At 43.0% G+C, this 26,948-nt stretch overlaps 1 protein-coding gene and 1 long non-coding RNA gene across 2 annotated transcripts in view; both read left to right on the top strand.

The window, feature by feature from the left end:
- LOC121042477 (uncharacterized) overlaps positions 1 to 11,337 on the top strand; it is a 20,683-nt gene extending 9,346 nt beyond the window's left edge. The window contains exons 2-3 of the long non-coding RNA XR_005796247.1: positions 6,587 to 6,591; positions 8,480 to 11,337. This is a non-coding gene — a long non-coding RNA (uncharacterized LOC121042477). The remainder of the gene's footprint in view (positions 1 to 6,586; positions 6,592 to 8,479) is intronic.
- The window catches only part of IGF1R (insulin like growth factor 1 receptor), a 309,794-nt gene that overhangs the window by 76,179 nt on the left and 206,667 nt on the right, over positions 1 to 26,948 (top strand). The window lies entirely within an intron of this gene.

Genomic DNA, 26,948 nt, shown 5'->3' with positions numbered 1-26,948 from the left:
CTTCCCCCCTCTCCCTCTCTCTCTGTCTCTCTCTGCCCCTCTCCCACTCATGTTTTTTCTCTCTCTCATGCTCTTTCAAAATAAATGAATAAACTTAAAAATAACACATTATTAAGGTCTTTTCATAGTTCTGACTTGGAGTGAGTTCCTTGGCTCTGAGTTGAGAACCTTTGAAGTCAACCTGTTTTCTTATGAAAATGAGGAGCGAAGGGCATTGATTGTTTTTTTGTGGCTCCCCCCCCCACAATGGGAGGATTTTTAGAATTTAAGTGTGTGTTCTTAATGGTGAGATATATTTTGTTGTCCACCCACAAGCACGTTTGAATATTTGAGATTTATTTTATCTTGTATAATTTATATCAATTCCTATTCTGTAAAATTCCTATTCTGTAAAATAAGGTCAGTTGTTAACGTAACAGAAATAATAACAAATTTTATACCTTCCTGTCCTTCCTCAAACTTTAATACATACAAACAAATTTAAAGAGTTTTATCACATCAATGTAACCACCAGTGAATTATTTCATACCAAAGGCTTTGGAGAGAGTGACAGTAGATAGTATTTGAGTGCTTATTATGTACTAGGCATTCTTTCTATTAAGTCACACTCGTAAATAACCCTATTAGCTAAGTTCTAGCCAAGCTTTGTTGGGCGTGCGGAATCATTAGATGAATTTTAAAATAACTTGGTCTGTTCTAAAAGCCCTACTAGATCCAAACTGTTGTGGACTGGTGCCTGGTAACTTTGACAGCCATTTTGAAATGTTACCATAGTGATAATTCTTCTGGAATCTCAAGTCATTAAAAGTGATATGGCTTAACTCTGGGCTGTGTGCTATAAAAATAGATGTCATGGGATGTGTGAATCCTTTTCTCAACATTATAGTTTATACCAACTGAAGGAATATTTTAGTCAAGGCCTGAATTCTTATTAGAGGCTAGTTGCTCTGCTTGTTTTTTGTTCTCTGCACAAGTCATGTATCCGCGTAATCATTAACCCTTAAAAATGAATGGCATTTAAAAAGGTTCGATTTTTTTTCCCCCTCATTTGACTTCAGTTATTTTGCCTATTGTTTGTTCCTCCCAATGAATTTTTCAAAAGCTGGGTCATGACAAAAGATTAATCATCATTGATAAACTGTTTCCATAGATTTGTTTGTTTAAACTGCATCCAGTGACCCTGGGTTCTTTGGCTGGCATCGCGTGCCTCTGATTCCCATGGTGGTGCCTCTTGTGCGGGGGGGATTGGGAGTTGGCACAAATCATGTCCTGTTGCCTGTAACGTATTGTGGACAGTTCAGCTTTGTGCTGGCCCTTTCTCCTCTGAACCCCAGGGTAACAATTAAAAGAGTCTATATTAGTTCCTTCTCTAGTTAGAGGAATACAGGTTGGGGACTCCTAATTAACTATTACCCAGTTGGTCCAGGACGTGATGGAGACCACTGGAACATGTGGTCAGCAGTGACCGTTGACAGCATGTTTACACACAGTTGTGTTCTTTGGTTCCACTTGTTGACTGGAGTTACTGGCGTTGGGAGAGGTGCAGCTTCTTTCGCCAAGTGGGTAGCGTTAGAGCCGCTGTGTTTATTTCACAGGTGCAGTCTTCTCCGAACTCTCGCTCCGACCAAGTCAGTTGCATTCAGCCCACATTCCTAGGTTGCTGCCCTCTGCCAGGCACCAAGCTCAGCTCTGGGGATCTGAAGACCAGCGAGACACAGCTGCTGTCCTGGAGGAGCCTCCCCTGGGTTGGGTTTGGGGGAGATTGATAGGTGAATCAACTACCCAGTAGTGTGGAGTGGGTTTTATTAGGGCTGTGTTTAAAGTGTCATGGGAGTCTGGAACGGGGCATGTTGGCATGGAGGGCATCAGGGAAAAAGGCTTACGGGTGAGCAGGGCCTCAGCGGATGCAGAGGTGTTCACCAGGTACCAGAGCTTAGGGACTGGGGTGAATAGATAAAGGTGGGTAAGAATAAATCGGGATAAGCAGATTGCCTCAAAGAGTGAGGGAGAGGTTGTGTGGGGATGGTCGGTCAGCCTGCCTATGGAGGTTGGACCTGACTTTACAGGCAGTGGCTGTGAAGCAGAGGAGGGCTATAAGTAGATCTGTGTTCCATAAAGATTCTCTGACAGTCACTTGAGGGAGGGAGAGAAGCTGGCAGAGCCGGTGGGTAGAGAGTGAGCTTAGAAAAGGGTGTCAGAGACCTTTTGGAGATAGATCTAGCAGGGCATGGTGAAGGAAGACGGTGATGGGCAAGGTAGAAGAAAAGCAAAGAGCTTAAGGATCACGGACGACCGACTGGAGATACTGATTGATCGTCGATGCCATTAACTAGGATAGGAAAAAACAGAACAGAAATGTGGTGGGGAAAGGAGAGAGAATGTTTGCACTTTCAGTATTTGAACTTGAGGTGCTTTGTGGCCTGAGCAAGTGGAGCTGGACTAGGTTTCTGGAAACGCTGACCTGGCTGGGAACAGCACTGGATACCTATTTTGGGAGTCATCCCAGTGCTTTGGAGGGGTTGTGGGGAGTGGGAAGAAGAGAGCAGCCAGCAGCCAGGAACCCCCTCTTTTTTTTTTTCTCACAAATCTTTGTTTTAAACACTTTCTATAAGGAGTAGCTGCTATACAGAAGGGCATCTCTGCGTCATCAAACACCTGGCATAGTCCACGGAGGAAAGCTTCAGTGAACCTCCCCTCTGTAAGGGACCGGGTCCAGGGGCACTTCTGAGTCTCTAGAGAAGGAGGCTGTTTTGAAAGGCTCAGATTCTCCCTCAGGGAAGGTTTGTTTAACCCCCACGTGGTCAAGAGGAGGCCAGAGCATCTAGAGTAAGGAAAGCACCCGAGGCCACTCAACCCTTGGAGCCAGGCCTCCCCCAGCATTTGAGAGAAGAACCCTCCAGTCTTTAAGCTTATTCTCAGTACAGTCTGCTGCATAACTACCTGATAAATATGAGAAGCGATGGACACCCCCCTCCGCTCCAGACTGTAAGATTTTCACAAGATCTGTATGGAGCACAGGACTCGTTGCACAGGACTTCTGTTTCCCAAATCACGATGATAGGGACCTCAAACAACGCACTGAAAGGTGTCTCGGGGAGGCAAAGCCTAGAGATTTGTCTAGCTTACCTCTCATCATCCCATCCTTTCCCTTTCTTGCAAACCTTATGCCTAGATAATTTGGTACACTCGATCTACTAACAGCCAGGACCACCTTTGGGGCTGATATCACATACCCTGAAAGTCCTTTACAAATGCGTTTGCAGCGTGGATAGAAGAGTTTCCTGAGCAGCAGGTAACATTAGCCCGCCTCCCGGGACCCTCCAGGGCTGGCTATGCATGTTGCAGTCCTTAGACATAAAGGAGTAGTGTGCATCCAATCCATATAAACTCTACTACGATTTCCATTTGAAGTTTCTGTTGTACTGTCATTTCTTTGGGAGTTTTCCATCGTGGTGTTAATGCGAAAATCATGCAGGCTTGGTGGGTGGACGTAGTAACAGGTATTTTCCTCTAATCGTTGTGCTCGGATATATTAACCTAATAAAGTTACAGGACATGACATTTTTTGTATTCAGCCTTTTTTTTAAAATTTTTAAAATACTCAGCTATAAATTCATCCTTTTTCTTATTTCCAAGTAGGTCAGCCTCAATCAAATCTCCATATTTCTCATCATGCTTTTTTCTCCCCCCACTTGAAACGGACACACATGGAGAAAAAAAGTCGCATGTTCCTTTTCCCTCTCTGTACCCAGAGTGACTTATGGAATTTTGCATCCAGGGAGGCTTCATAAAAGTGGCATTAACTTTGCAGTAAAGTAGCTGACCCCAGACCTGTGTCACTTCAGGCTTAGGCACTAACAGAGCAACTTAAAACTTAAACAGAGGTGTGAGCTTGATAAATCAGTGCGTGTTTTGGACTAATTGGTGACCACCATTCTGAACATTAACTGCTCTTTGTACTTTAATGACGCTAGGAGGCTGATTGTGCGACCTTTGAATGCCTCCCTGAGTTTGGACAAGAACTCAATTAACATGGTGCTTTCCTACTTAAAAAGACTTTTAGGAAGCTATGAATCACTTTCTTCTAAGTGTAATTTTTGCATTATTTAGTTTTTATGATGTTGTTTGGAATTTGGTATTTCCCATCTATGCTGAGATGCATTTGTAAGTTAAACCAAAAAACCCCCCAAAAACAAAACCAAAAAAACAACAAAACAAAAGCCCAAAAACAAAACAAAACAAAAAAAACCTTAGGTACAGCCTACATCTCTAAAACCTGGTCCTGAGGAAGGAGTATCTAATTCTACTTCCAATTTCAGGCCTTTAAAAAAAAAAAAAAATCCTTTCTTCTCTCTGCTTCCCAGTGATGTGTGAGACTCTGGAATGTTCCAGTGGCACTGCTGATTGATTGTGGCTGTGGTCACCGTGGATTCCAAGCTGGGGGAGCATGGAGGGGCTGTCAGCCGAAGTGCTGTTGTGTTACATTGGGGAGATGACCACTCTAGGGCAGCTGCACCCCATTCATTCCCTCAAATCTGGGGGGGGGGGGCTTGTGGCCTAATGGGAAATGTATTATATGATGTCTCTTCATTTTCATTCCAGGACCCGGGCGGGGTGGGGTACGGAGTGTATGTGGGATGGGGAGCATTTCTACTGATTTATGCAAAACAAAACAAAACAAACAACAGCCCATCTCACTTAATGGAAAAGTCTGGGGACGGGCAGGCTTCAAAAGCCCCACTGGGGGCTCTTCACGACTCACCTGTCAGCATATTGGCTTCATCCTTGGGGTCCATGTGGCAGCAGAAGGGTTGTTAGCAGCTTCAGCCCTGCATCCCCCAACTTTGGGTTCAGTGCAGAAGAACCAGGGCTCTGTTCTGATGGCACAGATTCGTTTCCTTATGTCTCCGTGGGCCTGCCCTCCACCGGTGTGTCCCATGGCAATGATGCTCTGATGGGCCAGCCCAGGTCACTGGTCCTCCAGCCTCAAAGGAGGGAGAGGACAGGGTGGTCCGCCTGAGGAAAATGTGGATATTCTGATCAGAAGAAGGAGGGTTTAGAAGGAATACTCACCTGCCGGTAGATGCTTAGTGCGATGTTTGCAGACATGTATTTGAGCGTGTGAATTTGGAGGCGCTTCAAAGGGCAAACAGGACTCTGGTGTCTTTCTCTTAGTGAGTTACTTATCCCTGCCCTAAAGGAGAGCCTTGTGCCACTGCTCTGTTGTCAGAATTGTGTCGTACAGGGACATCAAATTAAAAACTTGGGCTCACTCACCAAAATGGTTTCCTGTACAGCCCTCCCCTGAGGGGGGATTGCAAGCAGTTAATTCATCCATTTCATTGATCTATCGTTTTTATTACAAAGGAAAAAAAAGGAAACCTCCAACCACCAGAGGAAGTGCAGCCAGCTGCCTAACGAGTGGAGATGATAGGAGATGATATTTTGATTACATTAATCTATATCCTGTTAGTTCACTTTGCTTCTGTCACTGCCACTGGTGAAGTTACTAATGTGAACTAATTACATTTGCTCTGAAAAGCCAGCATTTTTAATGCGTCTCAGCAAGAAAGGTTAATATTATCCATTTAACAGCATGAATGAAACATTGTGTGTGTTGAACTCAAACTGTCCTAAAAGCTTGGATAATAAAAACCCAGTGGCTTCTTTTATAACTTGCTGGATAAACAGCTATTGGTGAGATACAGTGAATACTTTCTTCTCTTTCAATGTGACGGGGCGGTCAGCAGTCGGTGTTGGGTGCTGTCTGTTGACGGGGCAGTCTGGTAACTGTGTGTGACATAGCCAAGCACGTTAGAAAAGGTACTACCCCCCCGCCCCCTTTGAAAAACTGCACGGGGCTGCATGTGTTTTCCTAATCAGCAGGGCTGTTATAAAGAGAAAAATGAATCATGTCAACCCCAAATAGTAGCAGCCCTCCTGTTGTAAAAGCATCTATGAATTACCAAGACCTGTAGCACAATGTACTTTAAATGCCAGTCACTTCCCTGGAACCAGCCTGCTGCTGAAGACAGCATTTTGGAGAGGGGGTGTTCTGGGAAGGGGACCTCATCTACAGGGACTTCGTTGGATGGCCCAGCCTCTTGCCCACGCACATGGTCCCCTAATGATCCCTTTCTTTTTTGTTTTGTTTTAATGTTTGTTGGTTTATTTATCTGAGAGAGAGAGACAGAGACAGAGAGAGAGAGAAAACACAAGCAAGGGAGGGGCAGAGAGAGAGGGAGACACAGAATCTGATATAGGCTCCAGGCTCCAAGCTTTCAGCACAGCCCAACTTGGGGCTCGAACTCAGGAACCACGAGATCATGACCTCAGCCAATCAGGTCAGATGCCCAACCGACTGAACCACCCAGGAGCCCTGTTCCCTTATCTTTAATTATTTCCTGCTTTCCTGTGGTAAACAATGAGAATGGGCATAGCTTGTGGCAGCTCTGTGCCATCCATCATCTCGGGAGGCACCGTGTGGCATTCTCTCTGAGGCAGGCATGAAGTTTCTGGCTGGTGGCATTTGGTTACCAGTTGGTTCCTCAGCATCTTTCAGTGTCAACATTAGGAACCGAGAGAGGATCTGTCCTGCCAAGAACTTGACATCTCTCTCTCTCTCTCTCTCTGTCTCTGTCTCTGTCTCTCTCTCTGTCTCTCTCTCACTCCCTCTCCCTCTCGCTCTCGCTCTCGCTCTCACTCTTGCTCGCCTGGGAGGCAGGGAGCTAGAAATACTCTTTTGGGAGGGACTCATTCAAAAGGGTGGGCTGAGGCAAGGACTTTGAGTTTGTGATCTTTTAGATTCCAGATTGCCCTCCAGTAAATGTGTCAACTGGGATTTTCCAAAAATAAGTCCTTGAAAAGAAGAATTTAAAGAGTTCATCTTGAGGCACCTGGGTGGCTCAGTTGCTTACGTGTCTGGCTCTTAATTTTGGCTCAGGTCTTGATCTCAGGGCTTCGTGAGTTTGAGCTCCCACATCCACTCTGTGCTGACAGTATGGAAGCTGCTTAGGATTCTCTCTCTCCTTCTCTCTCTGTTCCTCCCCGAATTGTGCGCTCGCTCTCTCAAAATAAACTAAAAGAAAAAGAAAAAAGTGAAGAGTTCCTCTTGTTTCCTTCCTGCCTCTTCTCCTCTCCTCGCCAGTATCCTAGGACAAAGAAAAGTAGGTTTTAGAAAAGCTGTTTGTCATCATATGTTTTTAAGCAGTCTGAACCTGTTGAGATCCAAGTTGATCACTGTTGGTCCAGGATCCACTGTAGAGCACTTGGGATGGAGTTGGAAGAGGAGAGGGAGAGGTCTTTGAGAGGAGGTATGGATGGGGAAGGAGTGGAAAGTTCTGTAATCTCTCTAATCTTCTCTCTGGCCCTCATTCAGCCCTTGAGGATTTAGGCCGTTTGTGCTATGTCAACAAGGAAAGAACCACTGAGGCCCTGGATGTCTGTTGTAGGAGCACAAGTGTTCCCTGGTCCTGATCTGAGCTCATATGGCCTTGTGTACGAAGGTTTGTCACTCCGATTTGGATGGCACCTATAGGCAGGCTGTTCCTCTGGCTGCACGTGCTTGGTCATGCTCATGGTGTGTCTAGATTAAAATCCTATCACAGTCCCCCAGTGCATATCTAAATTTGTTCAGGGAATCCTACACAGAAAAAAAAAAAAAAATGACAGAGGCAACAGTTAGCCTTTACTGGAGCAAAATATGATTTATTCCTTGGTTTGGTCCTATTGTGAGGCCAGGGGAGAAGCCAGATGATGAAGAGCTTTCTTCGAAATGAATAGGATTTAAAATAACCACAGGGATGTGGTATCCTGTTCAGAAGTAGGCTCTTCTGTTTGCAAGTACCCAAGGCCCTTGTCTCCGATGCTGTGTTTCTGTGGTGGATGCCTTTGCTAGATGTGAGTGAGTGCCCACCTTTGCTAATGGACACCACCAGGCTCCCTGAGCCTCTATGCCTTGCACATGACCCAGGCCTGATAAATACGAGAGGGGAGCTGTTTATGAATGTGTACGGTCATTTGCTTTAAGTTCCAGAAAACCATGGCACAGAATTTTAGTCCTGACTTGTATGTTATGAGGCAGTTGTGTCCTTCTGAGACCAAGCCACAACCTCCCTTTTCTAGCACCTCCCATGGCCTTTTGAAGATTTAGTTGGATAAATCTCACCTGGATTTTCATGTGAATTTCTTTATTAAGGTTATTAAAGACCAGAATGACTGGAAATTCAGATTTGTATTGGAATACCTAATGATGCCCACCATCCCATGGTACAGTTTGCCCAGGATGCTCATTTGAACCTCCCAACTGCCATTTAAGTGGGTATAATTAACTCCGGTTTACATTCTGGACGACTGAACATTGAGTGTCTTTGCCCAAGGTCCCTCAGCTTCTGAAGTGGTTAAACGTGAACCCTCACGCCCTTCCCGCTCCAGGATGTATACTTCTATGTCCTGAAACACAAAACAAAATAAGAACAAGGTTTAGATGACCTTATGTCCTAAGTAGGACAAACTTCAAAGTTTACATTGCTTGAAAAAAAAAAGTTTGAAGTTTGAGTGTGGGAACAACATGCTCGCTATTTTCATGCCGTAACTAAGGCATCTGGGAGCCGTGCTTTCTGTGCATTTCATACAGAATTGACCTTGATCAATGCCTACTCAGGAGCTATGCACAACATCCAGGAAATGGTGGCAGCTGATCCGGGCAGTTCTTGGTTTGCTGAAATGGAGGCTCCCACGCCACGTTAGCTGAGTGACCTGTTCGAGGTCTCGTATGAGAGAGAATCTTCTACCTTTGTGTCTGTCACAGACTTTCTAACAACATCTCACGCACACATGGTATTTTTTTCATCCTTTTTCTCACAGTGGCACTTTGGTACTTCTTCAGCATCGAGGTATAACCATGGATATGTATCATCAACAGAATTCTAAACTGACTTGGCATCATGTCTTTTGGTACCAAACGGCATGGTTTTTTTTTTTGTTTTTTTGGTGCTTCATCAGATCCTGTCTTAAAAATTTGTCTTTGAAAATACACAACTGACATGAGCCTGTTAGGAAAGTAGAAGAGAGTGGGTGAAAAATGGCACCTTTGCTAAAAGAAAATATTAGCCTCATGACCGGTGGCTTGCTCCACAGGAGAGGCTGGGGACCTTGTGACTGCATGCAGCAGGTGTCCCAGCCCCACTGCCACGTACGTTTACGAGGGACAGGGTTTCACAGTTCCTTGAAAAACTCAAGCCTAGGGAAGGAACTTGCGAGCAGGCTCAGATAGTGCCACTTTTTCTTAAAATATTTTTGCCTCATTATTTGCTTCAGAAAGTGAAAGCACCGAGGCTAAATGTTCTGTTAAGTGTTGGTTAGTCCTCGATGTTTCACAACACCTTCTTCCCATTCCTACGTTGGTCGCGCGCCTGATGTCGTCTTGCCCCGAATTACACACCTCGTGCATGTGATTAATTCGCCGTGGGATGCCCGTGGCTTTTTGAACTCCTCTTTCCAGTTTTTCCCCTCAGAGAACACCGTGGCTGTGGTTAATGAGATGATAAACGGGACCGAGACGAAACAAAGGCTAAAAAAGCATTTAACAGGTCAAGCATCTGAAGCTTTTAAGAAGAAGAAACAAGAAACCCAAACGAAGCCAAAGCAGTCTTGAAGCACACCCATCAAAACCCAAGTTTCAGAATTCCCTGTAGCTTGGTTTGCCAAGTCACTGCAAACTTGAAAAGGCTTTTGTGACATAAGAAATCATGGTGTCTGAGAGAAGTAGAATTTCTCTTTTTGAGGAGAAAAGTACAACAAAGGGAAATGTTTTATTTGGAGCTATTTTACTTATAGTAAATATGTGGCTTGCCCTTTCTGTAGGGCAAAAGTTTGGTTGGGGGTGTTTTGAAGGCAGAGTAAAGGGAGATGTTAAAATGTCCATGCTGCATACTATGCAGTGTGACTACACATGGGAGAACATTGTAGAATCCACACGATTGAAAAAAAGCGGGTGATTTAGGAAATACTTCTGTCCATTCCTTGGCACTCCCGTGTGTCTCTTCCTCTGCCCTCTCCTGCCACTCCCCGTTATGAATCTGGATTGGCTCTTTGAAGAAATGGAGTGAAATCTAATTATCCAGGGAAGCCTCACTTCATATGCCACGAGACTAGTCTTTCTGGTCAGCAAATCTCAGCTGAGTATATCTGCAGTCCAAAAAATCCTTCTACTGGGTAGAAATATCAAAGAATGGTATTTAATAATGCTTAGAGTTTTGTTTTTTACAGAGCTTTATTTATGCTCTGTACATTTCAGCCTAACTTCACATTTCTAGATTTTCTATTTGAGAATAACTCTCAGGGAAGTTGTTAGCAGAAACTCCTGTGTCGACATAGGCCCATTTTCCTTTCCTTTAAGGTTGTCCCCACCAGAGGTCTTTTGATAGGACTTGAATGGGGTTTTCCTGAGCATTTGGGGGGTAACGAGAAATCTGTGCTCTCTGAAAAAGTGTTGGCTTTTCAGTTTATATCATTTCCTGAAACTTTTAGATGCTACGTGGAGAAGTGACTTTCTTCCAGGGTTAGGTAAAATCCTTCCTTTCTGGTTGAGGTTGGCACTCCAGTCTTGCTGCCTAATCTGCTCATTTCCTTCTTCAGCAATGGGAGGCCCTATATCACCTTTTACTAGGCACCCTGAGGGTCATGTCAGAAAACAGCAGACTGCAAAAACATCCCCTCATGAGAACAAATTGCCAAGTCCTTTCCAGGCCAGCGAAGAGGTCACATTCATATGTGTTGGGGAGCAGACGTGTCCTTGCATACCTGCTGGCCAGTGCCAGTTCATCTCATGGTGTACCATATTTCTTCCCTTTCTGGGGAGTTGTTCTTCTTAGACTAGGGGCTCCCTCAGAGTTGTTGGATTTTCCCAGGAGATGCTATGAAGGGTCGTCATAAAGAAAGCAAGCCAGGTCTTGGTTTAAAGCTTTCATTAAGTAGGTTTAAAGATGTATCTCTGTTGTTTTCTTCCTACGTATGGATTTCTGTGTGGTTGATAATACGGTTGTGTACATTTATTCATCTAATTTTTTATTATTTGTTCGTGTTATGTATACAGCATGTATACATGTGTGTGCTATGTATGTGTATTCATGAAAGACCTTGGAGAAGATTGATAGGCTTACTTTATGGTAGTCTCTGAGCAGTAACAAGTGACCGGTGGGAAGGCGGCAACAGGTGAGCCGGCATGAGGTGGGGAACTCGCCCTTTAAGAATTGATATGTCCCTGGTAAGCCAGACTAGACCCTGTCTTCTTTCCACAGCTGGTTCCTGAAATGGTTCACCCTACATTTCAGCTGGTGGGGGTGGGGGGAAGTCTCTTTAAAGATCAGAGTTTCTTCCTGAGGAGTGTTTCCAGCCCTCCCACGTGCCTATCATGTTAAATACCTGTTTAAGGTTAGCCCAGGCCTGGGGAATGGGACACCACGGATCCAGGTCCAAAACAGAGCGGTTTGAGGATGCACGAGGACCTTGGTGAAATGTGAAAACAAACCCAACAGAATGGGTGCTGCTCTTGGTCATTATTAAGGCAGGCGGGGTGGTGAGTAGCTTGGTCTAGCTGAGCTGTGAAGTGCTGGTGGAAATCCGTGTGGGGTGAGCTGTTCTGACACGGTGAAGGTGTTTGCAACAATTTCTGAAGGGATTAAAATAATTTTGTGGAATTAACTCCGGGCGAACGTAGCTTGATCTGAACTACTCCCAGCCAGAATGCCTGTGTTGCAGTGTTCGCATAAGGTTTTCTGAAGCGCAAGATTAAAAAAAAAAATTTTTTTTTCTTACTTTATTTATTTATTTAAAAAAATTTTTTTTCAACGTTTTTTATTTATTTTTGGGACAGAGAGAGACAGAGCATGAATGGGGGAGGGGCAGAGAGAGAGGGAGACACAGAATCGGAAACAGGCTCCAGGCTCTGAGCCATCAGCCCAGAGCCCGACGCGGGACTCGAACTCACGGACCGCGAGATCATGACCTGGCTGAAGTCGGATGCTTAACTGACTGCGCCACCCACGCGCCCCTTCTTACTTTAAAAATACAGGTACTGATCACTTGGGATTGTTTCTAAATAATATTATTTTCACTTGTTACAAAAATTGGCTCACTGGTATAATAACGGCCCTCATCTCAAATCCCTTAAGGAAATGTGTGTTAAGTTAATCATGATTTCAGAGTAAATCGGTTATTTTTAGATTTTTTTTTTTATTGCCCCTTCTTTCAGTGACTAGGCTTTCCTTGTCTACCTTTTGAAAATAACGTACTAATTAGATGGATGTTAACCTAAAGGAGGTAAGGTAGAAATGCATTACTGGTTTTCTTATTTGTTGCTGATAAGGTTTAGAAACATAAACACAGTAGGCTGGGTTTTCCATGACACAGCTGTATTCTTACAAGGCACTTTTGAGGTAACTGGGATTTTCATGTCACTTGGAGTGGGGCAGGCCTACTGATTCATCTCTTGTTTCATTGGTTCATTTATTATACACATACATATTAAATGCTCGCTGGGCACCAAGGAGTCATTTGCATGCCCTGGCGCCTAGGGCACTATCAGGAGACACGTTCATCACACCAGCCACAAACAAGTAGAACGTTGCATCTGTGATATGTGCCAAAAAGGCCAGGCGTGATGCTATGAGACCAAGAGGGAAAGGAAGTAATAAGTAAAGGGTCTGTAGTGGGAATAAAGGGGAGGTGTGTGGGGTGGGAGCTGCACCATGGCAGGGCCCCAGAAGCCATGTTGAGGGTTGTGTTTTCATAACAACGGGAATAGAGGCGCCTGGGTGGCTCAGTCAGTTGAGCGTCCAACTGGGGCTCAGGCCATGATCTTGTGTTTCACGGGTTCCAGCCCCGTGTCGCTCTCTGTGCTTACCACTTAGAGCCTGCAGCCTGCTTCAGATCCTGTGTCTCCCTTTCTCTCTGCCCCTCCCCTGCTGGCACTCTGTCTCTCTGTCTCTCTCTCTCAAAAATAAACATTAAAAAATTTTAAAAATAATAACAATGGGAATAATAATAGCAATGGGAAATCAGTGTAGAATATTGAACAGATAGAGTGTGTGCATGTGTGTGCCAGAGAGAGAGAGAATGTCATGTTGACATTAAAAAAAAAAAAAAAAAGAAAGAAAACCACCCTGGCCACAGCGTGTGGAACAGCTAAGAAAGGAGGCCCACTAGGAAGCTGTTGAAGTGAGCAAGGCAAAGCATTGAAGCTCATTTGGACTAGCAGAGGTGAGGAGAAGTTGATTGGAGAGTCAAATTGCCCAGATTTGTGTTGAGGAGTGGACGGGCAGGATGTCCGGGGTAAGATGCTGGAGGGAGACCAGAGGCGAGGATTGGGAGCCTGAGTTTGATTTTTTGGAGGTGGAGAGTCTGGGGCACCTCCAAGTCACATAGACCTTTGTGGAGTGGGGACTGGTGGTGCTCAGAGGGAGATCTGGGCAGGCGGCTTACTTTAGAAGTTGCCTCTGTGGATGTGGATCCTGAAGGCCGAAACGTGGTCCAGCGCACCAGGGAGTTCAGGGCCAGAAGGTTGTGCTGGGGAAAGGTCCTGATGGAATGGCAGCTTTCAAGAGCCGGTAGAGAAACAGGGATCTGTAAAGGGGACCCAAGTGGTCCAAGTGGAAAGAGGAAAGCCAGGGAGTGTGGTGTCCAAGATTCCAGGAGATCGGGTCTCAGGAGGTGACTGGTCAGAGGTTCCAACAGACACTAAGGAGCCAATGAGGAAGGGAAACAAAGAGGTCCACCGGGTCCTGCTGCAGGGAGGCCCTTGAGGACTGACCTGGGAGCAGAGTCGGTGCAGGGGGTTTTACTGTGGGCTTCGTGTATGTTTCCTCATTTGATCCTAAAAAATCCTCCAAGTAGAAGCTGCCATTACCCTCTTGTAGAGGAGGGCACTAAATCTGGAAGGGTTTAAGAAGCAGTCCACAGCCCCCCAGTGGGGGGACTAGCACTGGGAGATGGCCCCAGGGAAGTTCCCTTCCCTGAGCCGAGCTGGGGTGGACTGGTGCCTCGTACTCTGACCCAGAGGCCTGGGTGCAGCCAAATAATGACTTTTTTACCCAGTAAAATTTAACATGGACTTCATGCTTGAGGGGATGGTTGCCTTTATTTTAATGATTAGTTCTTTTTCTAGAAATATTAACTAGTGCAGGAAGGGAAAAGCTAAGCACTCTTCAAGTAGAACAGTATGTGTGTATTGATTTACTCCACTGAGCTTTCTGCTAAATTACAGGAGTTAATTTACACCTTGTTATACTCTGGGTATCACGAAATGATGCCCATGCATTTATTATAAAATGGCACTAGCTATTTTCTTGGAGTGCCATTCGCTGCACTAAAGCTTTTGCCCCAGGGTTGGCTGCCCTCGGGGTCCCTGTGGGTCATGTCATCAGTGACCCGCATCACGGAGGGGGGCGGGGGGGCGGGGAGGAAGCCAGGAGATGCAGTGGGCCTTCAGGAACTCCTGAGTGGCAGAGTCCTGTCTCTTCTCTCTCCTCTCACTTGAAATGAGAGAGGACTTTGGAACCTGGCCTGCATGAGGGCCCTTGGTAGGGCAGGCAGGCTATGCTTCTCTTGGGTTTTGTTATGGTATCCTGAGGATAAGAGAGGAAAAAAGAAAAGCATCTTTGAGGAATTGCAGATGCTCCTGTGGAAGATGTCGGGGCTGAACCTCCTCCTGCGATTCCAGTTCCTCTTTGGAGAAACTTTTGTTTTCCCTTTTTTTCCTATTTTGAGGGTTAAAGCCGCCCTGAGATCCCAAAGTTTGTCCAGCAGCCTCTGTTGTCACGACTTTGGAGAAGAACTCTCCTTCGTGGCTGCTGAGGTGACAAAATGGCAGCACTCTTCGTGGAAGGCAGTGTGGCGGTATCCATGAACGTGAAGTCCCACTTCTGGGAATGTATCGCTTGAGCACACCCGTCCACATGCTGGCCACGGCACTGTGCTGGATAGTAGTAGACTGGGAACATTCCTCATCCCCTTCAGGAAGGGGGACTGGCTAGTTAATTAAGAGTTATGCACAAAGTGGAATACTCTGGTTTCGTGAAGCATAAGGGTGCTCCATGTTCTGTATGAATAGGTCTCCAGGATGTACGCAGAAGACAAGGTATACTACTATTCTGTAAAATTAAGAAAAGCATAAGGCTGTGTCTTTGCATTCGCTTGTGTCCATGTCGCCTAACACCAGAAAGAAAACCGAGGGCCTGGTTAGCATGATGGCACGTGGGGGCAGGTGGGGAACAAATCGGGTGGAGACAAGGATGGGAGGGAGCAACACAACTCAGGGTACATTTTTGCATCATTTTTTAAGTCTTGTGCTTATATTACATGTTACAACTTAAAAAACAAAAAGGCAAAACTGCTGTGCTCTCTCCTGCTCAGGGAGCAGGGGGCTTTGGATCCCTCCGTAGGTTGATCTAGGATGTCGTTACCTCTGCAGGAAGACCGGATCCATGCCTCTTGGGTAGATCTCCTTCTTCTGCCACTTACCGGTTCACAGAAATCGCCTTAGCGGTCCTTGTTCCGTGGGTTTTCTCCCCCAGTCTGTGCCTTGCTAACAGCACACTCACCAACAGAGGGGACACTTGTGTATTGTCTTAGTTTCTAGAAAGAGGTATCTCTGGACGACATGCTTGTCTTTGTCTTTTGGTCTCCTTATCCTTGTCGTTACTCAGATCACAAGTTCTGCTGTTCAGATGCTCTCCCTTACTTTAAAAAGAACTTGCTTTTTGATTGTTCTGTTTTGTTTTTGAGAGTGGGGGCCCCCAGGTGCATGTAGTAAGGAATTCAAGGGGCCAAATGGGTGTGTCTTTTTAGTTCTTTGACCCTCCCTCGACACTTGACTGGTTTTGATTGTTCACTAATTAAGATTAGTTAAGAAAGCCTTTAACACTGGTTTGGAGTAGTGGTGTTCTTACACACCCTCTCTTGGTGTTGATCCTGTGCAGTCTTGATACATGAACTTGTAATTCACCAGGTTCATGGACCACTATGATTAATTTCTCAAGCGTTCAGTTATTTAACTGTCTAATGTCAAATGTTTACAAAATAATGCACATCCATACCGGTGACTCCAGCAGTCTACCTCTTAAATTATAGCTGTATTGGTTCCCATTTATTGACACCCTTTTCCTATCAGGTTGTAATCAGTAAGTAATTTGGGGTGCTGGGTCAATTTATCAAGAATGGGTTATTTTGCATCTTAGATTCTCTCTGACAACTAAATATTAGAAGCGGAGGCAGATGAGCATGATAACTGTGTTGTGTGGTTCTGTAGCAGGGTCAGTAGTGATCAGAAGGGGTTTCAAGATTAAAAAGAAAAAAAGTGACCCAAGACTGTATCTTCTGAACACTTAATTGGTGGATCGTCACTCTGTGTTTGGAACTTTTGGGAAAGTCTCTAAAGTTCTGTTGTCCCTCTCAAAAGCAAGAGACAAGAATATGATCAAATTTGGGTCAGCTATGTTGTAGCACATGGTAGTGAGTATCACTAGTTTGTTGAGAAAATGGCTCCTTACTGACTCTTAAAAATATGACCTGTGGTATTAGCTTTAGTAGCAGAATGGTTCATTTATTGTGTGTGTGTGTGTGTGTGTGTGTGTGTGCGCGCGCGCGCGCGCACTTGTGTTGCAGGGCAGGTAGAGAGGGGATTAGTTAGGTCAAAGATTTTCGAAATCTATTTGGAGAAGGTAAATGTTTGCCTATTGAATAGTTCTAAAACTAGAAATATGCTTCCCCCCCCCCAGTTATTTTTTATTTCTGATTTTGCTTATTGCTAACAGGGAATAATTCTTATATGATCAGAGTATGTTTTCACACTTAGACTTCTGCATGTAAGATTTGTCCTTTCTTTGCCTATTAGGTGCACTCCTCAGGATTATTGTAAAATGAAAATATACATGTGAATCATTTTTTTCTATTGACTTTCCTTGTCAAATCTGAAAAGCTGTAAGATCTGAAACAGGTCCCATTTATGACTCCTCTAACATCCACTTGTGGGACTTGCTTGCCTTTTTCAGCATTCAGAGTGTTTTAAAACTTTTTGCTATGTAAGTAGAGTTAGTCTGTTGGCAATTATATATGTTGGTATCTTTACTGCAGACATGTAGTTAATTTCTTTTATTCTTGAAGCCATCCTTGCTTTACTCCTAAGACTTGATTTTCAGTAGCTATAATGGTTATTCCAGGAGTTACTACAGCCAGAGAGATTTGCTGTTTAGTTACTCTTAGGCTGGGTTGGTTCACATTGTGCATATGGGGTGTCTATAAAGGGGCTCTCTGCTGCCGGGTGGGGGTGGGAGAAGGCCCTTTGGATGTACCTCTTTTTCTCCAATGAGACCCCAAATGTGCATTAGTTCAATGGTTCCTGTTGGCCCATTATTCAGCCAGTATTCTTTGTTCCTGGAAGACACCATCACTTATTTTTTCCCTGTTAGATTTAAAAAATTGAGTTTAGGTAGGATTCGTGTCGAAGCAGTATAATAGATTATTTACCACCTTTCTGCAACTCTTCATCCATGAGATGGGTCTGTTACCACCTAGCTAACTGGCTCAGATACTACAGGCTGACATTTTTTTGAATGACAACTACATTGGGAGCCAAGCAACCTAAAAGTTGACTTCAGAGATGCTTTAGTTTGATTTTCAGGTTGCTTTACAAACCGGTGAGAGGTCCTGACACTAGCTTGTGACACTCTCCTTGTTAATGCTTCATAAACTTCTATTAGTACCTACTGGGAGCCACAGAATAAATCCTTTTATTATGTGAATACCTTTTAATTTACCTATTTTTAAAACTTGGGTTTTGTACTTGCCTTGTTGTATAGAGCTACTAGGGACTGCTGTCTCCCGCTCTTTTTTCAACGCAGAGGCAAAAGTTTAAACTGTATCTTAAATATTTATATTTCTGTTTGTTCTTGGTGACACAAAGTGATGTGGGTCACTCTGACATTTAATCGAGTTAAACAGTGTGGCTCTTGGAAAATATGTCTAGCAGGTAATCCGAGAGCTGGAGTCCTGGTGAAACAACTGAGAAATTTCATCAGGATTAATTCATTAATTTCTTAAGCACCTCTTATCCAGTTTGCCCTTATTTTTGCACTTTTCGAAATTCCCATCAGCAACTCTGGCCTCTCTCGTTACTTAATAATGAATGGTTACAAATTGTTTGTGTGTTTTTGTAATTAGAATGTGCTAGTAGTTATCTACCGGATGAGCTGACATTGTAATGACATAAAGTCAGTAACAATTAGGCCTAACAGGAAAATTAATTATGTAATCCTATCATACCATATTTTGCCTAAGAGATTAGATTTGGCTGTTGCTAGCCTGGGCCAGGCAGGCGACAGTCTGGTGTAACACTTCTCATTTTTCCGGATGGACCGGTTCACCGTAATGTTCACTGTATCACCTGGGAAAAATTGTTTGATTATTTTAGATTTTTAAACTAGGTATTTTCGAGCTTTTGATTTTCTGCTTAAAAGAGAGAGAAAGCAACACACCTCTTCTAGTTTGGATATTTTATTCTTCCAGCTTCTTAGTGAATAAAGGTATTTGCTGGATTTCTTTCCAGGAGGGGCCCATACTTCTTACCTGTATGCAGCTGCTTGCATACAGCCATACTACTTTGAAGCCAGTGAAAGTCCTCATCTTTCCCTTTTGTCATTCCCCAGCCTCTGACCTAAGGCACCCATTCTTCCAGCACACGAAGCAGCTGCAAGCCTGGGGTGCAGGCAGGGGACTGGCCTCCCTGGCCAGTTGCACTTTGCCTGAGGACTCGGACCCTGGAATGATCTCATCCAGTTTATCATCTTCCAGGAATAAACACTGATGCTCTGAGGTGTTTAACAGTTTGTCTAAGGTGTGTGTGTGGAGGGGGGGGGGCGGGTTCCTGGGTAGCTCAGTCAGTTGAGGGTCTGACTCTTGACTTCGTCCCAGGTCATGATCTCACGGTTTGTGAGTTTGAGCCCCGCATCAGGCTCTGTCCTGACAGTGCAAGAGTCTGCTTGGGATTCTCTGTCTCCTCTCTCTGCCCCTCCTGCACTCTCTCTGTATCTCTCTCAAAAATAAATAAAGAAACTTTAAAAACAACAACAACAACCACCACAATTCGTCCGAGGGGAGGGCCGGGACTACAACCCAAGTCTTTTTGGGCCTGGTCTGGTATTCTTTCGATCATACATTGTTTTTATTTTGCTCTGTTTTAAAAAATTGCCTAAAGCTAATTAGGCCTCTAGAAATAAAAGTTTGCCTTGCAGCTAATGAATGTGGAAAAAAGATAAATCCACAAAAGTCAAGAACCCTATAAGTCCATCACTGAGAGTAGTTAAGTGCATTTTCTACTAGATTTTTAAACATATGTTAGTATAGTCCAGCCTCTTAGAGTATTATGTTTATTTCCTGGCATTTTGAAGCTTTTCAGTGCCAAACACTCATTCTTCGCCTTGTTTTTAAAGACTACGTAAAGTTACATGTGATGGAGATGCCATCATCTCCTGAACCATTCTCCAGTGTTGGGCGTTTGCTTTGGCTCCAATGCTATAATTTTTCGCAACGGCCAGGAAGACTGAAGGGAACATTGTTGTACCTTAAGCCTTGCCCTTTACTTCAAATTAATTCTTAGGGTCCATCCTCTGAAATAGAATTTATGAGGAAAGATATGAATTTAAGGCTCTTGACCCACATTGGCCAATTTGCCTCCCGGACAACGTACGCCCACATATACTCAGACTGGCTTTCCTAAGTCACGTGTACAAGATGTTCGTGTTCACTTAGTGAGAAATTCCCCATGAATACGAAAACCAGGAGAAGACAGAATAACACTATTGTTTCAATATATGCTGTGGTTTGGGTGGGCATCTCTTAACCCTGTCCCCTCCCCAGCCCAAGCCAATCTTATTCTAGGGAAGCAATGTATATTATAGAAACTCTTTACTATTTATATTATACATTTATTTTGCCAGCCCCTGTCAGTGTTTACACGGGGACTAGAGCATCACTCTTTTTGGGGGTACAACATGCATAATTGTGTACAGACTTAGTTCTTTGGGTACTGAGTTGAGGTGATCCCAAACCCATTTAGATAACTGTCCAGGCCTCAGTATTTGCCCTTCCTGATTTCCCTCCCCTATATATTAGTCAATGACAAAAAGATGCTCTCAGTGAAACACTCATTTGTGGACATTTGACATCTGTAACTGTTTTCCGAACCCCAGACCAGGCCATTTTTTTATAAAAATGAAAACATATAACTGAAGACTCAGGACATATGGCCATCCTAGCTAATGGGTCCTGCTGCCTGTGGAGTTGTTTTGATTTAAGCCCATTTTTAAGGAATAGAATATTTATTAAACTATGTTTAAGTTTTATCCTCCAGCTGTATTTTACATGCAAATGATATAGCTCAAATTTGTGAGATATATATATATATATATATATATATATACACACACACAATCACAAATATATTAGTATATATAATACTAAATGTACTTGGACTTATATATACTACATAATTAGCTTTTAACTTAAATGTATTAATATCCAATATTCAAGGAGAAAAACCTTAAATAGTAGTAAAACAGTTGCTCAGATGAGATGAGGAATATATTTGGGGCTAGAGAATCAGATAAACTTTGATATAAATTCGTGAAGAAATGTGGAGGGTTTTGTGCTAAGCATGTTTATGAAGTTAAGTAGGTTATATCTTTTGAATCATTTTATTTAGTTTTTAACTTATCATCTGGGAGGAGATTGTGGAGAATTCCCTGTTAGTGAAACCATGTTGGATTAATGTTTCTTACAGATGGTTTTGTTTCCTTTTCATATTACTTGGATCATGGAACAAGTATCTTGGAAAATGTGAGATACAAAGATGTGAGTTTCTCTCTCGTATGTAAGTTCTTTCTGTAGTAGAGAACGGATACTTTCCTTCAAAGCCAAGATGTTTCTCCTTTGCACTCTGGGCTGTGATTTTGTTGCAAGGAGTTTGCGTGCCGTTCTCCTTGGGGACATTATCTGCTCCTTGTCTTTGCAGAGTTCCAGCCACCCTCCTGGCCACCTCATTTCTCAGAAAAGCCCTGTTTTTCTTTTCTTCTCTTTTTTTTTCCTTTCTTTTCTTTTGTTTTCAGAAAAATTTAAATGTATTTTCAGCACACAGTTTAACCCCTTTCCTTGTTTCCTTTTCCTTCTCTGTATTTTGTTCTTAACTAACAAACACTGTCTTGAAGAATGGGATCCAGTGTCAGGACAGGGAGGTGACCAGGTCTCAAAATTTCCCTTTTCTCTTTTTCTTTTCTGTTTTTAATGGCCCTTAATTAATCCAGGCAACTTGGAAGCAGTAGCTTCGACTCTTCCTGATGTTTTCCTTCTACGTTTCCCCCTGGGATTTGCAAAGAGAGGGCTCTACCAATGCCTCCTTTGTCCTTTTCTTGCCCGAAAGAGTCTTACGTGCTCTCCTCCAGGAAATCCCTGTCCTCTGCCAGCCGTCTGCCTGTGAATGTTTGAGAGAAGTTACTGCTTTTAAATACCAGTTGAGAAGTTCAAGGCTGGTGTTGTGGTTGTGACTGACTCCCAACGTGACAACTGGGGACTGCTGACATTTTCAGTCCCCGTTGACTCACTTATACTGGCAGCAGTGGTGACACTGAAAAGGAATCTGCTCGAAACCTTGGCTGTAGTTGGAAGTAGCAAAAGCCGTGGATTTAGGTACTGCCAGGCAGCCCTGGGAAACCCACGGGGAGGCAAGCTTTCGTTCCTTCTTTCTGTCTGCAGTTTTGAGAGGATGGAATTAATGACGAGCTTTGCACAGCCAGGTACAAGCATTTTAATCCTCTTGACAAGCCGGTGAGGAGTGGGAGAAGCTACACCCATTTTACAGATGATGAAACAGAGACTCAGAGAGTCTTAGAAACTAGTTACAAAGTGAAGTTGGGATTCAAACTTGATCTGAGGCCAGCTGCTACAATCAACGTATGCTCTTCTGACTTGCCCCCAAAATAGCAATATGCACAGGATCTCTTTTCTTAATTTTATGTGCCTGGCAGCTGGCTTTGTACCATCAAAACATATTTTGGGGCCCCTTCAAAATTTTCTTTCACAACATAAACACAAGCAGTGATGCAAGTAAAAAATAAAAGATACATATAGAAAACTTAATCTCCACTGTGTTCTTTCTCTTGCAGCATAAAGCTATGTACATACATATAATTTGGGGTGTTCATAAAAGTGGGACCATGATAGTAACCTAGAGTATTCTGTATATAGTATTTTGTAGCATTTTTGTACAAGTATGGACACCACTTTGGGTCAATTGCATATAATTGAAAGAAGAGTTAACATTTTAGCAATTTACAATATGGGTGTATCATGATTGAGCCACTTGTTTTGTGTGGATGGACAGTCTTGTTGCCTTGGGTTTGTTTGTTTTTGTGTGTTTTGTTTTGCTGCTAAAACACGATTACAGTAAATTCACTTGTGTATGTACATGTAGCCATCCTTATCTGCTGGTACTTTCGTTTCTGTGGAAAGGAACATTGCTATCCTTCTATTGATTTTAATAAAACAATTTCAGCGTTGTAAGCATTGAATGTGTTTATTGTGAAGTTTGGAGAAGTAAATTTATCATTTTTGAGTTGTGAATATCCATTCATGTTTTAATTTTTATTGAAAGAGGCTGATGAATATTATCAAACGCCTTTTGGACATGATGTAATTGAAATATTTTGCCTTTATTTTGTGGGATAAGATATTACATTGATTAGATTTCCCAATACTGAATCATCTTTGTATTCCTGGAAGAAACCCAAATTCATTACAGTGTGGAATTCTTTTGATATATTGCTAAATTTGATTTGCTAATACTTTAATTTTTATGAGTACAGTCTTGAGAAAGGTCTGGAGATTTCCCCTTATTTGTACTTTATCCCATATTGATATCATGATTATGTTTTTATTTATTTAAAAAAAATTTTTTTAACGTTTTTATTTATTTTTGAGACAGAGAGAGACAGAGCATGAACGGGGGAGGGGCAGAGAAAGAGGGAGACACAGAATCGGAAGCAGGCTCCAGGCTCTGAGCCGTCAGCCCAGAGCCCGACGCGGGGCTTGAACTCACAGACCGTGAGATCCTGACCTGAGCCGAAGTCAGATGCTTAACCGACTGAGCCACCCAGGCGCCCCTATCATGATTATGTTTTTAAAAAAATTAAGAGAAATTTCATCCTTTTCTAGAGTCTGGAAGTATTTACATAATAAAGGAAACCTGTAGTTCTTAAATATTTAAAAATCAGCTGGAATATCACCTGGCTTTGGTATCTCCTCTGTTCCCCACTTTACCCTGAAATCTTTTAAACTTTTTTTTTTTTTAATGTTTCTTTATTTTGAGAGAAAGAGTGAGAGTGAGCAGGAAAGGGGAAGACAGAGAGGAGAGAGAAAATTCCAAGCAGGCTCCACGCTGCTGGTGCAGAGCCTAACATGGGGCTTGAACTCACTAACCGTGAGATCATGACCTGAGCGGAAATCAAGAGCCAGATGTTCAACCAGCTGAGCCACTCAGGCACCCCTACCCTGAAATCTTCTAAAGCACATTCTGTAGTTTTCCAAATAAATTACAGTTGTTCTATTCACCAATTTTACCTTTTCTCTGGATTTTGTTGTTTTCTCTATGCTGGGGAATTATTAATCTAAAATTAAAGTTTCTTGCATAGAGTTGTACATAATACATAATTTTTTGGGGGGGGCATTCATTGTAAAAACCTCTTCCCCATTACTAATGCATATTTTTGCTTTTGTTCTTTTTTCCCCTTAATCAAACTTGTGAGGGGTTTGTGTATTTTATTCTCTCGAAAGAACTGGGTATATTAAGTTTATATTCATCTTCTAAGTTTAATTTCAGTATTTAATCTTTATTAATTTACTTCTTTTTGACTTCAAAAAAATTTTTTTTAGTGTTTAATTATTTTAGAGAGAGACAGCGTGAGCAGGGGAGGGGCAGAGAGAGAGGGAGAGACAGACAGAATCCGAAGCAGGCTCAGCAACAGCCCAACGCAGGGCTCGAACTCACGAACCATGGGATCTCAACCTGAGCTAAAGTCAGGTGCTTAACCTACTGAGCCACCAAGGCGCCCGTTGACTTAGTTTATTAAGTTGAATGCCTATCTCATTTTGCTTTTAGTCTTAAAGTAATGGCATTTAAGACTATAAATTTTCCTTAGGAATAGCTTTAGCTATGTGCCTTTGGTTTTAGGGAATTAATCATTTTGTTATTTTCTAGATGGTTTGCAATTAAAAGATTTACTTGCCTTTTGGTTCTGAGATTATCTTGAAACATATTCCTAAATTTTGTGCATCTTTTTGATATATTTTGTTGTGATCTATGTGATATATAGTTCTGAAAGCTCTATGTAAAGGGATTGATTAAAGTTTGCTTGCTTGTCCATTGCTTACATGATCAATTTTTAATTGTTCCATGGGCATTAAAAAAACATGTCCTTGGTAAAACACAGAGCTTTCATTTTATATATTTAGTGAATCAAACTTATTGATTGCATCATGTTTAACTAGAGTCTCCAAATCCTTGTTTGGTTTTAACTGTGAAATTGAAAGGTATGTTCAAGTATCTTTTGTAATTTTTTTAACTTACTGCTTCTTAGAGCTTTCGCTTGATGTGTTCACCTGCCGTTTTGTTTGATGCATAAAGATGTATAATTCTTATATTTGCCTCCAGTTGCACATTTGTCATTATGTAATAGCTCTCTCTTCAGGTTCATGCTTCTGCTGATGGCCTTGAATTCTACTTTGACTTCAGCATTGCCACCCTTGCTCGCTTTTTGTTTGTATTTGCTTGTTATACCTTTGTTCAGTCCTTGTTTGTCAACCTCGTCGCTTCGTTTGGGGTAGGTTCCTTTTTCTGTTGCTGTTAGGCAGAGCCAGATCTTTCAAATGCAGTGTGACAGTTCTGTCATCCAACGGGGACATTCTGCCTTGTCCATCTTGACTGGAATCACGGAGACATGTTGCATTACTGCTTTCATCTTATTCAGGGCTTGTCTCTGATTTTACTTTGTTCTGTGTTTCCCAATCCAATTTCTCAATTAACTCAACAGTCCCCTTGTTAACTTGAAAGCTGTGTTATTTTCAATTCCACCCGTGGCTAACAGGACGGAAAACTTTCTCTCCTAACACACCAGTATCCAACCACCGATTCCCCCAAGATGTGCATTTGCACATTCTGTCATGCACGCAGTTCTCTGTAGCTCCGTCACAGCCTCCAAGTTTCTTACCTTTGGCTCGTGAATTCCACGTTCTTTTTCCTTACTCTTGAATACTTGCATTTCTTCTTTTATTTTTTTAAGATTTTATGTGCAAGTAATCTCTACATCCGACATGGGGCTCGAACTCACGACCCCAAGATCAAGAGTCGCATGCCTCTCAGACTAAGCCAGCCAGGCGCCCCCGCATGTCTTCTCCTTAAGCCTCCAGAATACTAATTTCGTATTCCAGAGTGACAGATGTTTTCTGTTCATTTTATTTTTCATTTTTAAAATTTTATTTTGTCGTGTGAAGAACCCTTTGCGTGAGATCTACCCTCTGACCGAATTTTTAAGTGTATAATACAGTCTCGTTGACTGTAGGTACAGAGTCATACAGCACCTTGCTTAACTGAGACTTTATGCTTTTCTGTTAGTTTTAAGTTTTTTTTTTTAATTCAAAAGTTGTCATAATGGGGTGCCTGGGTAGCTCAATCAGTTAAGCATCCTATCTTGGTTTCTGTTCAAGTCATGATCTCACGATTCGTGATTTCTTTTTTTTTTCAACGTTTATTTATTTTTGGGACAGAGAGAGACAGAGCATGAACGGGGGAGGGGCAGAGAGAGAGGGAGACACAGAATCGGAAACAGGCTCCAGGCTCTGAGCCATCAGCCCAGAGCCTGACGCGGGGCTCGAACTCACGGACCGCGAGATCGTGACCTGGCTGAAGTCGGACGCTTAACCGACTGCGCCACCCAGGCGCCCCTCGATTCGTGATTTCGAGCACTGCATCGGGCTCTGTGCTGAGTGTGGAGCCTGTTTGGGATTCTCTCTCTCTCTCTCTCTCTCTCTCTCTCTCTCTCTCCCTCTCTCTCCCTCTCTCCTTGCGTGCACTAAGTATAAATATAAACATATAAATACATATATTTATTTATATATGTATATGTATTTATATATGTGTGTGCGTGTGTATATATATATGTTCATATATCTTCCCTGTGAAGAATGTGCTGGAGTAGATTTTTTACTTGCTGTACTGTGGGATGGCAGTAGAAAAAAGATGTGTATATCTGTATTTGGAAGCACCTCTAGGAGCGATGATGCATCTGTGAGGCAGGATTGCCTTAATGTAACTCTGGAAATTAGGATAATTACATAAAGGAAACACAATGCACAGCATGTTTCTCTTATAGAAAGGATTCTACTTCTTACCCTTCCCCCCCACCCAGCACCTTCTCCCCTATATCATTGTCTCAGCACAGAGAATAATACATCTTATCAATGGAGTAGTCTTTGTTAATAACATTAATTATGTAGCTGAAGTGTATACACATGCACGCGCGCGCACACACACGCACACACACGCAGGGAAAGGTAGCATTTCCTCTCTTCACGGCTGAAAACCTTGAGGCAAAATGCCTAACCAGCTTTGGCCCCAATTTGAGAGTGTTCGTATGGGCATCTCAGTGCAGGTGTTTATGGCTTACATTCACAGCCTATTTATATAAAGTGGTGCTGGGGCGCCCCAGAAAGGACGGCAGCATGAGGTTAAGACCACGTGTGCTGTTGCTTCATCTTGATGACAGTCTCGTCTTTGGAATTAAGTGTGTTTTCCCATTTCTCAGGATCATTGGACTAAGTGCTAAAGTACCTCCACGGTTTGGTCCCAA

Source organism: Herpailurus yagouaroundi, unplaced genomic scaffold (genome assembly GCF_014898765.1).
Source record: "Herpailurus yagouaroundi ecotype Mexico unplaced genomic scaffold, PumYag 185, whole genome shotgun sequence".
NCBI classification, from domain to species: domain Eukaryota; kingdom Metazoa; phylum Chordata; class Mammalia; order Carnivora; family Felidae; genus Herpailurus; species Herpailurus yagouaroundi.
The sequence above is the reverse complement of the archived record's forward strand: the minus strand, read 5'-3'. Positions and strand labels throughout refer to the sequence as shown.